Raw genomic sequence first — 18,856 nt, 5'->3', positions numbered from 1 at the left:
TTCTGTGTTGTATGCGTTTTTATTTATTCCCCAGTCTGCAGAGTTGGAGTCCTATAATAGTCCTGTTCATCTTCAGTTTGTTTCATAGAAAACTTGCCTGGTAATTATTGAATTTAAAATGTATTAGTTGTAGAGCTTCATACTAATTGGACCCTGATAGTTTGGCCTTTTGTCATATATTTTTTTCTTACAGGAGTTCTAATGGTCCTTGAATTTGGTTTCTGCAGCAAGGTTTGCTTGATCGTAACCAGATATAGGATGCAGCTTTGTATTAGAGACATTCAGTGAGCTTGACTTCAAGTCTCCCACATCATCATTTTTAGAATTTATGCCTCAAGTTGCAGATTTTTTGGACTTTGATTTCCACACTTTACCAGGCTGTATTTATTTCATCCAAATATAGCATGTAGCTTTATTATGATGAACAAGTTCGATTTCCAGCATTCAGCAAAACCATTTAAAAGAATTATTCTAACATGTTGGTGCATCATGTTGGCTTAGGTTTCTACATTACCAAAGAACATTGGATTAAAACCAAATTTGACTTGTAGTTTTATATTGAAAAAAGTCGTTAATGAGATCAGTTTGCATTATTCCACAATAAATGTAAGAATTTGTTTACCCAGATTTCCCAATGACCTAAGGTTGGAGTCTGCAGCATAATAATAATTATAATTTTTTAATTTCTAACAAAATTAGTTGTATATTTACAGAGTGATGTCCCCTGATTGTCCGTCCATCTTGATTTTCATTTCTGTCGGACCACTTTACTATTGTTGGATTTAAATCTGATTTAGCTTTGCAGATTTATGTTGAAGATACCTCAAAAACAGTTTAATTTCCAGCATTCCAGTATCATTTCAAAGAGTTGTAGCGCCTGAAAGCTTGTCTTCTTAATTTGGCTTCTAAAAAGATGGTTGGGTTTCAGCTAGATTTATCTTTTACTTTAGCTTGACAAGACTTTGAAAGGAATGGATTCTCAGTATTTCCTGTAATTCCGAGTATCCATCGCCTTAGCATCTTGTTTTCTCCAGCATGTGCGCCGCTGCTTAAGGCAATGTGAGCAAAATGGTAGTGAGCAGGACCATTTGTTTACCAGTCACTAATTGCTCTAGCTCTTAACCTGTAGCATCATTTGCACAACTAAATGTACTTCGAAACTGCAGGTGATGCAGTATTACAAACAAAAGATCGCTGCTGTAATACTTAAAGTTGGTCATACTTCATGGTAAGACTAACTTGATTAAACAGTTGAGGAAATGACTTGGTAGTAAGTTCCTGCAGAATCTAGGCAGGTTAACGTGTTATATTTGTAGCAGCAGAATTGTTTTCCCTTTTATTCATTTAAAAGTGAACTGGCCCTTAAAAAGTTTGTTGTTTATTTACACATCGACACAGGTTATTTAGTACTCTGGCAATGCAGTAAAGTGCCTTGCCCAAGGAAACGCCATGGTAGCTGACCCAGGCTGATTTGACGGTTGGATACCATTTTGGTAGCGAGTCGGCACGTTAACCACTGAGCCACCACCTCTCTAGTACAGTACAAGTTGACAAGTGACAAAAAAAACTTAGGTTGACCCTTACAGTATAAATGAAATATCACTAAAGTACTAGGGTGATGAGATTTTCTTTACAACCTGCTGCTGTAAATTACGGTAAGAGTTTGAATGCTGTCAAAGTATATATAAAAAAACACCCCCCAAAACAATATTACTGCATAAATTCAAACTTTAAAATTAGAATTTTGAAGTTTTTTTTTTAATGGTATGAAATTTAATATTTGTTCTACTGGTGATAGTCCCAGAAGTGCCAGCCCCAACAATTTGACTGCAAGACTTCCTGAAATTACTCTTAAATATATGTACTTGTGGAATAATAGCAAAAAAATACAAAAATGAGATTGTTATGGTCATATCTGGTATTGGATTGGTCTTTATTTGGACTTTCATAGAAGTTTTAGTACAATTGGCCAGGGAACCGGATTAGCTTTACAGTAGTACCTTGGATGCTTTAATCTACCCGTATTTGCATCTCCTCTACCCCCCCCCCCCCCCCCCCCCCGCCGAAAATGACTGAACCTTCGAGCTTTTGCTTATAGCTAGAAATGTCAATAATATAAGTATGTCCGACACTTTACAGCAAAAAGGAGTTGGCCTCCTAGGTTTTTAAAATTCGGCACAGAAGTAGAAAAAGGAATATTCCGATTATTGTAGGAAAGGCAATAATATTTGTATGTCAGTATTTCCTCCTCCACCGAATGTACTGGTTGCATTATATAGCTTACCATGCGCTGAAAATTTGTTAAACCACACAAAGCCACTAAGTCTCATTCGTCCAAAATGAAACTGGTACCAGGCTGGGACGTCATTTGAACTTTATCGGGGGGGGGGGGGGGGACTTGACAAGCTTGTTAATTTTCGTATATAGGCAACAGCAAATTCGAGGTGGTGGCCGAGCATTGCAATATGGCCATTATATCAGTCATCTTTAAGATTTTATTACTGCCACATTTCCTAATTGGAAAGTTTTGTGGACAAGGGTTTTCACTGAAGATTTGTTACAATGTCTAGTCGGCCATAAATTAATACCATTGCGATATCCAACATGGTGGCTTTCTTTAAAATTGTATCACTACTGAATGGATTGTCATATTCACTTCGGGTTTTCAACTAAAGAGTACTAATGATGTTTTATTAATTCTAAAGAAAATGGCGCTTTTTTACGTCCAATATGGCCGTCAAAGTGGCTAATTTGAAATTATTTTTATGCTTAAAAATACCAGACGAGGATTGAATACTAAAGCAGTTAAAAGGTCTCCCTGACCAATTGTTATAAAACTTCTATGAAAGCCCATGAAATATATGAAGACGTGTCGCAAATGAAGCCTAGACTCCATGTGAATTTGACAATAGTGTACTGCCTACTCCATGTTGAACTCCTTGCCCAAAACAGTATACCTTTAAATCAGACAGTACATGGCTTTCTTTACCTCACTGTAGAGGTGCTGGTGGGCGGTGTTGTTGATTGGTGGATTGTACCTTCTTACAAGGTGTACGCTTTATTCCGTTCTCGTTATTTAGGAGATGATCATGTTATTGCCCGGACCGAGTGAATATTAATGTAAAGTGTGAAACTTATAGGTGGAATAAATAGAGATCTGAGCAGATACATAGAACAGAATGACACGAGCCCCCCCCCAAAAAAAAAACAACGCTTTAATCAATTACATAAACAACTGTGATAATAAACTTTATTTTAAATCTTTCACCTAATTTCAGACAAAAATATATTTATATAAATAGCTGATCTGTTTTAAATTATAGAATTGGTTCACCATATAATCGAGTGAACAATCGAAGTCATTGCATTGTACAACTTCATAACCTGCTTATTACAGTCCACTCCAAATTCACTGGTCGTTCCTTTAGGTCCCTTAGCTTTTTCCCTTCTCCAACCTCCCTACTGTCTCGCTCCTTTCGGCCCTCAAACTTTGTGTGGGTAGGTGGATGCGTAGATTTTTGGATCCATAGGTACTTGGATACGTCAGTGGAGCTATTTTCCTTTAAAAATAAACAGAGAAGCAACCTATAATTTCTGTCAGCTGTCCTATTGAGAACAGATCATTACTCCCTTCTTGTAATGTCAGATATCGTTCTATGGGAATTCAAACAGATACAAGACCAAAGGCTATCTGGTCAAACTAAACATGGCAAACCATAAACAAACCTAGTTTCTTAAGATTAATGTACTTCATAAGGGCTATTCCATCCTGACTCGCATTAATATCACACGAGACATAACAGTTCCGTTCTAGACTCAATTACACAAATAAATTCATGAAATTCATTACATGACTTAACTACCTTATTTTCAGCGAATACACTCATTCAAGTCTTAATCATACGTGAAATCATCTAAGATCGGTGAATTCACACGGATTCTCGTAACTCGTATCAACTAATGTAATGTGTGAAATTCTTAGATTCCTATAACAATTAAGACGACAAAATCAAACAATTCGTCAAACTTATATAAAGAAGATCTTTGTACCAAATCAGATAGATGAACTCAAACACAGTTACACTCGTATCAAGAGAACTGATCTACGGATTTAAACAAATTCATGCAAATATAAGCAAATCATTATGTTGGTGTCAACGAATTACATGAGATTGCCGCAAATACCCTGTGCTTTCAAGCTTTGTTCGCTTCTTCCGCCGAATTGTCTCCGTCGACTTTTCAGACATCCGGTCCCTTTGACAAATGTTTTACTAGAGAAATTTTTGCTAAATTCAATCTCGGGAGTCCCTTATATTTTTACTCCTGCAGGAAAAGTGCAGACTGATTAGATTATTTCGATGAGGGCAATTTTAAAGTTAGGTAATTATGTGTGGGAAATACGCACCTTCTTTAACGTAACCAATCAGGATTAAATATATCTACCGCCTTTTATAGCTGGGCGCCAATTTTTGGTCAGCCTTAGTTTTAGATTTCCAAACCTGATTCTGGAAAAACAGCTCTGACAGTTCCGATATAAAATCGAAGTTAACCTTCCCTTTTCTAGTCTAACGGTTAAATAAACGAAGGCTTAATTAAGAATCACTTCCTCTTTTGACACAGACATTATAAATCATTGCAGTATAGCGATTTAACAAGCACTTGTCCCTATAAATCTAATTAATTGTTCTCCGGCACAAATTGGGGGCCCCGAGTGGTCTAAAGCTCTGTCCGTTACAGATCACTGCCATCTCACCTCTGTCTACGTGGGTTCGAGTCTCGGATTCAGCCAATGTGGGTATGTGAGAAAGCTTGCCAGTAGCTTCTCGTGGGTCGGTGGTTCTTTCCGGGGTTTTCCTGGGTTCTTCCTGCACCATTAATACTGGCCGCCATCTATAGCCTATCGTGTGCTGAAAGATGGCGTTAAACCCTACAACAACAACAACCGGCACAAATTGATGTCCTCTTTATAGATACAGAAATTTGCATCATTACACTCATATATTTCATACTTTGAGATTTACAGGTAATTTAAACCACGTTCTGATTGCTGATTCGCGCGATTCCCAAGCTTTAAACGTATTCTGATTAAATTGTCTCGTTAGGCAGGAGTGACTCAGGTGAAGATTTACATGCGTATAGTTGCTGCCGGCAATGTGGCATGTCACAATACATGTCCGGGAAGGTGTAACGTTAGTTAAGTATGTGCTACTCGACATACGGTTTCTAAATCTGCATCTGTTTTATTACACACAAACAGTTACTATTAATTAAGGTTTAATAACTATCCATCATCATCAGGAGTTCAACTTGCCCCAGTTATTTCCGCATATTCCAAGTCTCCAAGATCGCGTGTAAATTTCCGTCTGGATTCAGTAAACAAAGACAACAACGTAGCTTTACGTTCTTTTCGGAAATATTACGGAACTGTCTGAACTTATCAACATCACTTCCATCACCTGGTCTTGTTACAATGGATTATCAATAGCACTGCCAACATCTGGTCTTCTTACAATGGATTACAACTAGTGAGGTCATGAAGTGCTCTGTGTTACCACTTGCTACGGCGGACAAGGACGTTCCCTACATGTATGTATAAAGTGTGTGTATATGAGAGAGAGAGAGAGAGAGAGAGTGAGACGGACGAGAGCCGAAGGTAAACAAAGACAATTAGTTAATTGAATCTCAAAGTTCATGCGTCGTTCCTGGTTGTTTCTTGAGTAGAAAAAAGGTCTCCTTTGTTCATTTATATTCTTGAAAAACTTACCGTAATTCATTTGTAATCAAATCATAATGACAAGTCCTGTTATTTCATATTCATCGTAGACTGAATGTCGTGTATTTACATGTGAAGTATAATAATGCAAATGTGAAGGCATACATGGTTGATTTAGGAGAAGAAAAAAGAAAATGATGTCGTAAACCAAGAAACTGAACAATTAAATAATGAAATAATAATTGCCAGTTTATATTTGATCGTGAATTTCAAAGATTAGGTATAAATGGAATGACATTTCCAGGTTGCGTCGTAACTAACAAGTTTCGATAGCAGAAAAAAAAAGCGCTTAGCTCTTCGTTTATGTGCATTTGCACCGCCACAATTTACACACACATACAGATGCATACATATATATCTTGAGAGTATTGTTCTGTTTTTTACATTTTCCATTTTATTGCTAAATATAAGACATAACTTTACTATATTATGTATATGACCGATGATATTGTTTGCAGTGCCTTCATATTTGTATTACATTTTGCCATGTGAAGGCGCCGAGTATTAATTTCGAAAGGTAACTCAGCAATTTAAATAAATTCAAACGCCACAGAATAAAGGACATTGAATGAAGTGACACATATTTATGTGTAGAACAAAATTAATGTCTCATGTCTGTGTAGGCAGTTCATATTTTTTCTTTCTTACTGAAGTGTCTATTCGCAGCCGCCATGTACCAACCTTTCAAAATATTATTTGCACGGCTACCGTTTGTCCATAACACCAGTGAATGTATTAGGGACAGTCAAAAAATATTCTGAATAATGCAACCTCAGCTAAACATAACATACTGATACGTTTCTGGTCAGTATGTCCATGCATAAAGACACCTAGTCCAAACAAAATCAACTTTTATTGCGCAGCTTTAGTTCTGCTTGTCATATTTATGTTAACATCCCCTATTGTTATGAAAATAGTTGCAGAACATGAGCAATTCAATTGAATATTAACTGAGGAATTATTGTGTAAATGGTATTGATAATATAAGATCAAACTTAGCACATGTAAAACCCGTTATAACGCGATTCGTTATAAAGTGATTCCGCTTATGACTCCACGTCAGCATGGCTACCGTTTTTTTTTTTAAATTTAAAGTGACCTCTCTTTTTAACATCCTAAATACATGCTGCTGGAAAATCCTCATCACCGTGCACCGTTTCTGCCATATTGGCATGTATACAATTCAGAATTGAAGTATATTTATTATCTGATGAGACCCTATGAACAAAACAAACGATATATGATCATAAGGTTAGTTAAAACTAATTACATTGAAATTTCAATGCACATTTTCTATGGGAAAGGTTTTCAAAAAATTTGTTAATGAGATCCCGTTTAAATCGCGATGTTATTCTTTGGACGCAGAGCATCGCGTTATAACTGTTTTTATTTGCATAACTCGTACAGGGATAATACACGGCCTACTTTATGCAAACGTTTTCTGGAGCCCAGATTTGAAATTATTTCCCAAGTATAGGTACATATATATTTGATACCAAAAATACTTACAAGAAAGAGTTTTGAAGAAAAAATGTAAAGGAGCATGAGAAAACATGATAATATAGTACAGAGGGAGTCACTGTTGTTTAGCAATTAGCGTGCGAAACTAATGGTCGCAAAATCTAATCCTGGCAAGATCAAGATTGGCTGGCATCTTTGGTGTGCCTCTGAGAAGTTACTTTACTCCCATTGCCTCGACACTACAGCAAAACACTGACTATCCAGACCCATCAGGGGACATAGATTCAAACTGGATCAGCTAATTTTGGTCAATAAAGTAGAACAGTAAATGGATTAAATTGATTCCGTAACCGTACCTTTGACTCCATATATAAAAATAAAAAAGTATTGATGTTTGTAGACATTTGATGTATGTAAGAGCAGAATGAATTTTTTGTTGGAAACAACACAAATATTACTAAAATATTTTACTATGACCAAAGTGTATTTGTGAACAGAAGTGTCAAAGTGCTTTTATCCAAGGTAAATTTGTTTGACTTAGATCCCTTTCATATATGGTTGTTGATGTGGGGTTTAACGCCATTTTTCAGCACACGATAGGCTATACATGGCGGCCAGCATTAATGGTGGAGGAAGAATCCGGGAAAACCCTGGAAAGAACCACCGACCCACGGCAAGCTTTGTCACATACCCACATTGGCTGAATCCGAGACTCGAACCCATGCAGACAGAGGTGAGATGGCAGTGATCCGTAACGGAGAGCGCTTTAGACCACTCGGCCACTCTTCATACATGGTAGGTAAGTGATTAACTTTTATAACCCTTTAAGTCACGACAGTTAAATTTGCATAGGCTTGGACTTCAGAATATCTTTGATCGGACCGTTATGAGTCTTTGATCATATTTGATAAGCATCGAAAAGTGGCTATTATTTTGTAATAGACAATACAAAAATCGCACAAAGATGGAAAAACCGGAAACGTTCTGAACTTTGGGACAATTGCGCAGCATGGAACAATAGCCTTACTCCAGTACCATATTGATGGAGAAAAACGGGAAGATGATTTCTATTGTCAAGCGAACTGATCTATACTGCACACAAAAACTGAATAAAGGAAAGAAGGATTTCACATCTTCTTGCAAGTGAGGTCACACTATTTTGACGGCTTTATCAATCTCTGAAGGCTTTTTCTAAGAAAAGGAAACATTTAAAAGGAGAATTATATGGATTTAAAGTTAATCCACTTCCTATGAACTTTCTCAAGACATAACCATTGCAGAATACATAGGCAGATTTCCGCATAGAGGGTATAATGGGCGTGATATAAAGAAAGAAAACAGCAACTACATCCGGATGAAACTTGCGTTGCGAACGTAATTAACAGAAAAAACAAAGCAACAACCTTTAAAGGTAGTAGAAGGGTCAATGAATAGAGAAAATAACAATGATTACAATAATCAAAGCAATGAAATACATTTTAAAAATATGAAATACTGTATCAATAAACGGGAAAAGAAATCTAACTAGGTATCATACAACGTAGCAGACTACATAATCGGTGTCGGATAGATGATAAAGGCACACCCATTTGTAAAAAGTGTAAAGCACATCAATGATTCATAATATCCTTTGATAACATTATTTACGGCACAACAAATTAAAGACATTGAAAGATTTGTTTGTTAGGACATGGGCTGTGTTTTATGTATCGACAAAACTTAAAACCAAGGAGAGTTCCACGTGACGAATGCGGTTTATAAAGACTTGTCAGTTGTAAAAAGATCAACCATGGATCATCCACTCTGTTTCGGACCAACTTTAATAAACACAAATTCATCAGCAAAGGCCTATTCATCATTCCTGCATGACACTGCAGATAACCTAAGTGACAACGAACTTTCAAACTTAGTTGTAGGCAGTGATGATGAATTGGCATTATCCAGATGTTTACCGGGAAGCTCACAGGTGTTGTGCACAAGGCATTTGAAGAAAAAAAAATGCTAGAAAGTACATGGAGGACAGTGTTGGATATACGCTACAACACAGACAAAATATCATCACGGCTATCTTTAGTAAAGACGGTATCGTTGAATCTGCAGACTTCGACACATATTCCACTCGTGCTGACAGACTCCGCAGGAAAATCGACATTTTGGATGAAACGGCGAGTGAAAAGTCTTTTAGAACCTATATTGACCAGAAATTGCTGCAACTTCTGGAAAAATATGTAACAGAACTGGTTAGGAAAGGTCGAATTCCGTCTAATTGGACAAATAACAATTCGGATGGTGCTAACCATATTTTGAAGTCTGCGGTCGATTGGAAGATCCAGGATCTTCCAAAGTTCATCAACACGCTGTACAATATTGTGCAAGATGAAGAAGCAGAGAGGCGTTGAGCAACAAGGAACATGGGCAATTACAAATTAACGGAAATGTTCTTGCACGATTACATACATTTGGTTAGATGGACGAATATTTATGAGTATCAGAGGGAACGAAGAGTGTCAGATGCCATGGAAAACGAACCATAATGCTGCTGTGTCCACGGATGGAACTAGAACGGTAGTAATACCATCTTCGGGCGGGGATAAACCAAACCAAACGAAGAGAAAAACAGCGGAAAGGTCGAGACGAAAATGTCCTGAAAATTCATGTTATAAATGCATTGGTCAATGTGTTTTGTCATTATCGTTCATTAAAAAACATGAATTCTTTTCGCAAGGCCATTTTACTTACTGCAATACGTACTGACTGGCCGTAGGAACAAAATGTCATGAAAATACATGTATAAATGCATTGGCCATTGTATTATTTCATTATTTTTCAATTAAGAAAGAATTATTGAATTTGATAAAGAAATAAAGAAAATACGAGTTCTTTTCGCACTTATTTCTTCTTTCCTCGATTTCTTATTTCACCCATTAGTACAAACTGATTAAACCTACCTATTCATTTAAGTAATAGTGTAATGTATCGTTAACGCCTGCGGTTACGGGAACGGTAGATGAAGATCATGTAAGATGTGTGATTGATTGGTTTGAACTAGAACAATGTTGAGCCAGGAGGTATTTCTGTTTTTGTAACAAAACATAACGTAAGAAGTAATTCATTGTGTAGATGCTCGTACAGAAAATGATTGATTCTTCGACATATGTACGGATGGATGGATGGATGGATGGATGCATGCATGCATGCATGTATGTATGTATGTATGTATGTATGTATGTATGTATGTATGAGGCATTAAGAGATTAGTGTTAGGACTGGTCAGCCTGGTGTCAGGATAATGTGACTGGATGGGATATCATGCTACATGTCTGCGGCATGATGCCCCAGTGCTAGACACAGGGCCGGCGCTACCATATAGGCAAACTAGGCAGCCGCCTAGGGCGCTGATTGATATCAGGGGGCACATTTCTCCAAATAAACAACAGTTCTGAAAAATAAATAAATATATTTCAGTTTTATTGAGGGTCGTTTCTTATCCTGGTTTATTTCATACAGGGACAAATAATCGGGTGGATTCAGTCTGACCGAAACACCAGGCTGACCGGAACAAGCAAAATGAGTTAGTGAAAATCGCGCGTATACCAAACTTTCAGGACGTAATTACGTTCGCGTGTTTTTATAGCCCATTTATTGTTTATAAATTTTGAAATTGATATTTTCCGGCGGAGGGGGAGGGGGAGCCAGAATCTAACTTTGCCTAGGGCGCCAGATAGTCTGGCGCCGGCCCTGGCTAGACATCACCATAAACTGCCACACTGCAGATATCGTAGCGATATGACTGAATGTTTTTAAAAGCTACGCTAAAAAGCCAAATCATATACACACACATATACATATATGCATATTCACATATACCCCAACACACACACGCGTTTCCAATAATCCAATAACATAGTTTATTAACTGTTTGTACAATAACCACCTATTGTCACTAATTGTACAATAACCACCTATTGTCAAACTTTTGCTATGAACAATTTCTATAAGCGCTATATTTTTCCACGTCGAAGTTAAAAGCATCGATCTTTTTTAACTGATACAAATTTGTCCTGCCTAAGATTTATAGGTACTGTAGCGCAAAATCTATCTGCATTTGTTTACCACCAATCATCTGCTAAGCCGTTCTACGAAAAATAAATATTACCAAATATGTTGACTGGTTGCCTATTGACTGTTTATTACCGTCATTCTTTACGCAAAAGTAAATAAACGACACAAAAATCGAGTGAATATGTAAACCTTGCGTAATTTTGGCAATTCCCTACTCAGCAGTGCAGTAGACCTCATGGTGTAAATGGAACATTACCCTGTCGCATTCTTTTACATTATTTTGTATGAGTGTCATTCATTTCTACCATTTTAAATGACAGCTAAAGTGACATTACTTCATCACTATAAATCATGTTAAAAGAGCGGTGACAATGACAATGCGAGTAATCAAGTTATCAGTTTTCTTTTTCCGTTGTTTTCATTATAACTTCCCACAATTGTCATATCCTCGGTTCCTGTACCTTTTACCGTTGGTAAATCGGGAAAACATTTACAGTCAAAGACCTAGAGCGAATCAACACAAGGCTTCTTTAATAACTCTTATACAAATTAATTTATTCCTTTGGTAATGTCTTGTCTTCGATGACGACATACGCTAAACTTTCATCCTTTTACTCAGTACTTCCATCTTCAATGATCTCCTGACGAATTTGCAAATAATGGATCTGTCTCAATGTGCATCATATCTACCCCACCCATATGACCGGTGTTTATGTTATTACCGGAAACATCTACCCCCAGCGTGTTTCCGATAAACTTGAATACTTTCCTTCCGCATTCTTTTAGAGTTTCATGTGCGTTTCGATCCTCTACTCCATAAATCGAAATATTTTTAACTCTAGAGTACTGCTCTACATCGTTCACCTTTTTTGTCAGCACCTTATATGTACTTCGTAATTCCACTATTTTCTCCAATTTTTCTTGATTTGTTTTCTCCAAGGTTTTCATTCATTTCTTCATCTTATCATTTTAAACTTGACCATATAACAGTTCATCCCTTAATTTCCCAACGTCGTCACTAATCTGCTTCATTTCTTTCAGATCTCTTCGTCAAGTTCCTCTTTTACTTCTTCAGAAATATTTTCAAATGTTCTTTCGAAACCGTTTGATCGAGTTGATTTTATTTTGAGTTTCTTTGGCCATCACTTTGCCCATGAATCTTATGGTTGAATCTAACTTCCATTTCTATTGTTCATTCTCTCTATCTAATGTTTCCTGTTCCATCTGAGTTCTGAAAATTTACCGGATTGATGTTTGCACACTATCTTGGTGGAAGCTTTCATAACTGTACTCATTTTCTTCAGAACGATCTTTATCGACTTTTATTTTTTCTTCATTGGAGCCGTGATCCTTATATACTCGGAGATGATCACATACCACCATGTCAATATATTATCTGCTTTCTATATGCATATATGAAGCTGCGTTTTTCCTGCCCATGCAGATCGAACGGCGTGCAATTATCAACTAACAATTAATGGACACGGTTTGATCAAAGGCCTAAATTAAACATTTTTATTCTTGTTTTCTAAATGTTTAAATATAATTACATTACCTTCGTCATGGCATTAATAAGCACACACTCTGGTCTCATTGCACTTTAGCGTTGCGCTAATCTAGCCGCCATTAAACGTGCATTATGAAGTTCACTTTCAACAGAAAAGTCCCACAAAAAATCATGATACCTGTCTGTTAAAATTCATCTTCGGCAGAAGTGTAGCAGTACATTAAAACAGACCGTGAATATATACAGGTTCACTTTCCTTTAAATCAGGAGGAAATTTTAATATTTGACATACTGAAATTCTACCTACCCTCGCTGACCCTGGTGACTCCTGACTTCCGAATAAATATTAGCATGTTATCGTTTATACTGTCCCATATCAAATGTAAAAATGTAGAAAATTCTTAAAACAGAAAATTAAATAGAGCATGCAAAGAAAGCGTACATGGTTTTCAGGTTTACAAATGATGTTTTTATGTCTCATAATGCCATAATGCATGCAAGTGTTCTCTCTCTCTCTCTCTCTCTCTCTCTCTCTCTCTCTCTCTCTCTCTATATATATATATATATATATATATATATATATATATATATATATATATATATATATATATATATATATATATTGAGGGTAGTAGGTATAATCATATAACAATGTTTGGGCACATAAGGAGCCTCAAAGTCGGGAGAGCCGCCGGGGGCAAGAGTGGTAAAAATATATAAAATTTTAGGAAATATCAATTGATGGGGTTTGTGCGTGATAACTCTTTCATTGCATATGGCTTTGGCGTATATTGTGAGACATTCACACGTCAAACGTTATCCGTTATTTTGACGGAAACTTGTATGCATTTATAGAGAGTGAATTAAGTTAATCATTGCGTGCCATATTAACGTATTATATAGAAGTATCAGCGTAGCTAAAATAAAAGAAATGTAAGAAACAGTTAATCCATGGCAGTGATTACCTAAAAGAGTGTCTGGCATTTACTCAGATGATTGATCAATATTGTAGATTGCTAGAAAGCGTTATGGGGTTTCACGGTTAGTATCTCCCCTTGAAAACACCAGAGAGCATATCGGTGCAACTCACTTCCGGATAGTTGAATCAACTAAGATGGCAGATGTAGATCATGAAAATGTGACAGACCGCTCACATTATGCAAGCAGGATCGATATCTCACTATCTTAAAAGAAATTCTATCAATATTTGATCAATTATTTTTACATCTTTTATTTTTTTTTCTCACTAATTTACGCTGCTCTCAGCTTTCAAATAAATATTATCTGCCCATTTCAGAACTTCATTATCTTTCCATTACTACCTTATGCTCTAGTTTGTATTATTTGATTGTGCGAAAGGGTATCGCTGCGTAAAATGTTCTTGCTATTTATCTCGCTTGAAGAATAATGAAAATATGTTTATTTTGTACAGATTCAATCATAGCAGTTAATGGAGGTTGAACGACAACGAGAAAAAATGCTAACTTCTTAAAGTTTTTTTATTATTGATTTAGAGTGTTGCTTTTCTATTACTGTTCATTATATTTTTCATGAAATAACTTGAGTTTTTTCAAAATGCACAAATGTCAACCACGCTTGAACAGACAGGCGCACGTACGAGTCTCCTTGATGATTATTTTAAATTTATTTCCTTGGCTTTTCTATTATTGTTCATTATATTTTTCATGAAATAACTTGATTTTTTTTCAAAATGCACAAATGTCAACCATACTTGAACAGACAGGCGCACGTACGAGTCTCCTTGACGATTATTTTAATTTTATTTCCTTGAACGGTTGGAAATTTTAGAGTATACAATTTGGAGAAATATCGATGTTAGACACACTATGCATATATAGGACATTTGTGGCTCTCACCTATCTGTATGTCTGTCTGTCTGTATGTCTGTCTTCTTTCATCTGGTGCATGGGTATGTATATCCTCGAATGAATGTGTGTTCGCATACGTATATTACATAAACATACTTCTGGTTAAAAACGAGTATAAAATGATGCTAAGTTAGAAAGAGTGACTGATAGATAAAGACAACAAATATGAATATTTGTGAGTATCCATTTATTATTGACTTGTAGAATATGTTCTTACAAGCAGTCTCTTTTAAATCATACTGTTTGCAATTTTACATACGGTCACGTGGATCAATATTGATTTAAAAGGCGAACGAAAGTAATATGACTAAATCTGTGAAATAATTGGATCTCTAAAACTTACATACTTGATGCAAGGAAAGTTAAACAGAATTAAACTACTTTTAAGAAGGCTGTTCTAGATGAATTTGCTGGTGGCAATCAGAAATGTTGTCTAAAGACCCCAGCAAATTTGAGAGTTATTACGTTTCATCATAAGCAAAGAAAAATCATGCTGAAAGTTATTGTATGTACCGTCCGATATTTGATGTTTCAAAAGTCAAAAAGAAAATGAAACAACAAAAAACAAAAACAAACGTCATTGGGCATGTTATTTAATCTGAATATTGTACGATATTTACACCCAAATATGAATAAATATTTTGTATGCTTTAATTACACTCATTTATCGTTATGATAGCTAATGTAATTATTGCTTTGTTAAGTTCCTCTGAATACATTAAAATGTTGTGTTCCTCTTTAAAAAAAAACAAAAACTTGCTCTGTTTAAAATATTCAGCATTATAAATCAGCTGACGTATCGAATTCATGTTATAATTTTCTTATCGAACTTGTGTTATAACTTTCTTAACTCGTATTACAAACGAACTATTAGCCTTGCAAAAATAACTGAGAAAGAAGGATATATCAACATATGAAAAATGCAAATTGTTGAGATTGTTTTCGTTAAGGTTATATAACCAAAAATGTGCAATAAATGTTTAAAATCGGAGAGCAGAGTAAAATGTTCCTACAAATGTATCTGAAATTATGGATAATGAATTTATATTATCAGGTATGGACTGTGTATTTAATTTAATTATTTGATATCATTTAAGTATGGAAAGTAAATATTATTTAATTATCTGATATAATGTAAGTATGGACACGTAATCTAATTATCTGATTTAATGTCTATAATTGTTCTCCTAGTATGAATAAAAGATGTTTGACATATATAACTGATTCATTGGTTTAACCATAATGATCTGTAGTACAGCTAAGATACCTTCCTTAGTTGACTTTATGCTTCGCTAACCAAGTGTAAAACGGTGAACTATCGGGAACTGGACAATTTATGTGGGCATGCGCATTGGAGCTAAGGGAGGTAATTTAGGCGCTACGATCAGTAACTCCGTTGTAACCGTGAAACCCCCTTATAGTACAAAGGTAAAAGAAAATAAAAGAACTTCCTCAAATGATACTCTGCTGCCTTTTATCCACAAAGCATTTGAAAAAAATGAATCACGTGCGTTTGGTGACATGGCTCAAAGATATAAATTGTAATTTTACTAGTTCGATTATTTGATGGCCTGTATCACTAAGCCGTATGTATGTATGTATGTATGTATGTATGTATGTATGTATGTATGTATGTATGTAATGTATGCATGCATGCATGTATGTATATATATACGTATGTATATATGTATGCAATATGTTTAGGTACATAGGTAGCATATAACTATGTTTTTGGCACATTTGGGACCTCAAATATAGATCATTTCATTTGAAAATAGCAACATGTATATCTCTCGTCTCTTAATGTCGAGGCGAAAGATGTTTGGATGTGTTCATCTGCTTGGATGTGTTCATTTTATTGGCTGTCTGCTTGGATGTGTTCATTTTATTGGATGTCTGATTGGATGTGTTCATTTTATTGGATGTCTGATTGGATGTGTTCATTTTATTGGATGTCTGATTGGATGTGTTCATCTGCTTGGATGTGTTCATCGGAGTAGTTTACATGAAATCAGCATCGAACTTTGCCGGAAATTTCATCATAGCAGCAGGTGTGACAGAGTTATAAATATGACGAATGTGCACTACCTAAGGTTATTTCTGTTCCGACGGTAACAGGCGAATGATGTTGCAATTGCGGTTGTTGCCACACTCAAAAAATGAGTTCAAGGTCATGTTGCCACATATCTGTAATAAATCGTTCTGTCTGGAATAATGTAACCCAGAAAAAAATCTTCAGCGAAATACAAAACACGTTGATGTAATTTACTGTCTGAATCAGCTGAATTTATTACATTGAACCTTAAGTTTGTTGACGTCAACCAACCGGCGCCATATGTAATTGTTGACAGACGTGGTCGATGTTTTCAAACATGGGCCACACTATAAGTGTCGATTTATATCGGACAGAAACAGATGACTGTAGAATTGTACAAGAAAGTAAAGCATACTTTATACTCAGCTATTAACAATCTACGTAACATTATGCAACGAATGGCATCAGTTACCACTGTTAGTGATGACCTTTGTCAGATGTGTCACTCTTTACCTTTTCCAACCCCTCTCTCTGTCAAAGTTGTACAGCACAGTCTTACGTTTCTAAGCCTTTTCACAAATCAACAATTTTCATCACTTGCGGTGACGATAGGTCTTGATACCTGAAGTAATAGAAATCACATATGGAATCAAAGAAAAGACTTTTACAGGTATAGTACTATTATTAGTGCAATAACAAATAGGGAAATAAATCGTTCACTCGTGTAACTAAGAAAAATTTGTTTTCATTTTCACTTCTAAATAGGCTTGGATAAACCGTAGTTTATTTCTCATAATTTGTTATAACCTCCAGTCCACTGAGCATTTTCGGAGAGCCTTAACAAATGTCAACATCACACTTTCGCCTATTATTATTATTATTATATATATATATATATATATATATATATATATATATATATATATATATATATATATATATATATATATATATATATATATATATATATATATATATATATATATATATCTATATATATATCTATATATATATCTATATATATATATATATATATATATATATATATATATATATATATATATATATATATATATATATATATATATCGTACTGCTCATGATAATGATGTATACAATTTATCTACATTAGAAGTGGATTCAATAAACAGAACATTAGATAACCAAGATAAGACACACTAAAAGTAACATGGAATAAGCATACACCAAGTTTTAAGAAAAACACAAAAGAAAAATTGTATCTTTTATTGGTAGTTTGATGTAAAACACATATACGTTTCTCGTTTAGTGGTATAGAGGTGCATGTGTGGTTTAGTATGTAACACATATGCTTTTCCTATATAGGAGTTTGACGGTACATTTGTACTTTGAAAATATACCACATATATATTTCCATTTTAGTAGCTTGGCGGTACGTGTGTATTTTCAAAATATACTGCATATATATTTCCTATTTAGTAGTTTGACGGTACATGTGTACTTTCAACATATACCACATATATATTTCCTGTTTAGTAGTTTGACGGTACATGTGTACTTTAAAAATATACCACATATATATTTTCTGTTTAGTGGTATGGTATAACATACTTTTCCCGTGTAAGTATGGCGGTATATGTGTGGTTCCAAGTTAAGCACATAACCATTTCCTGTTTAGTAATATGGCGGTACATGTGTGGTTTGATGTAAAACACGTATACATTTCCAGTTAGTAATATAAGCTATATGCATGGTTGGAAATGCAACACAGATAATGGTTCCTTTATGGTAGCAAGAAGGTTCTTGAATAGCTTACACTGCAACACAGATACAGGTCCCGTGCAGTATGGTGACAAATGTGTGGCTTAAAATGCAACATCGATACTATTTCTGTGTATTGTAGACACACATACACATACACACGCACATGTATGTATGTATGTATGTATGTATGTATGTATGTATGTATGTATGTATGTATGTATGTGAATTAGACCACACGAGTAAAGCAGCGTCTTCCTTACTTTTTTAAATTATTTATCACGCCTAGATATCCAACATCACCTTTCTCTTCCTATTCGCACCCCAAAGAGAGATCAAAAGGTATAAAGCTCGGATACTCATTAACTCCCTTACATACTATCTTAAGAT

At 35.3% G+C, this 18,856-nt stretch overlaps 1 protein-coding gene and 1 long non-coding RNA gene across 2 annotated transcripts in view; one reads left to right on the top strand and one right to left on the bottom strand.

Annotated features, from left to right (window-relative positions):
* Window positions 1–3,300: 3,300 nt before the first annotated feature.
* On the bottom strand, window positions 3,301–18,789 carry LOC149779910 (uncharacterized). Its single transcript, XR_016414961.1, has 3 exons — window positions 18,730–18,789; window positions 17,241–17,349; window positions 3,301–3,560 (listed from the first exon to the last, which is right to left on the bottom strand). It is a non-coding gene; the product is annotated as an uncharacterized LOC149779910 (long non-coding RNA).
* LOC149779909 (patched domain-containing protein 3-like) overlaps window positions 5,101–18,856 on the top strand; it is a 61,509-nt gene continuing 47,753 nt past the window's right edge. The window contains exon 1 of the mRNA XM_089936601.1: window positions 5,101–5,586. The gene's annotated coding sequence lies outside the window, so the exon portion shown is untranslated. The remainder of the gene's footprint in view (window positions 5,587–18,856) is intronic.

This window comes from Sinohyriopsis cumingii, chromosome 16 (assembly GCF_028554795.1).
Source record: "Sinohyriopsis cumingii isolate HCF-2022 chromosome 16, ASM2855479v2, whole genome shotgun sequence".
In the NCBI taxonomy this organism is placed as follows: domain Eukaryota; kingdom Metazoa; phylum Mollusca; class Bivalvia; order Unionida; family Unionidae; genus Sinohyriopsis; species Sinohyriopsis cumingii.
This window is presented reverse-complemented; position numbering and strand designations above follow the sequence as displayed.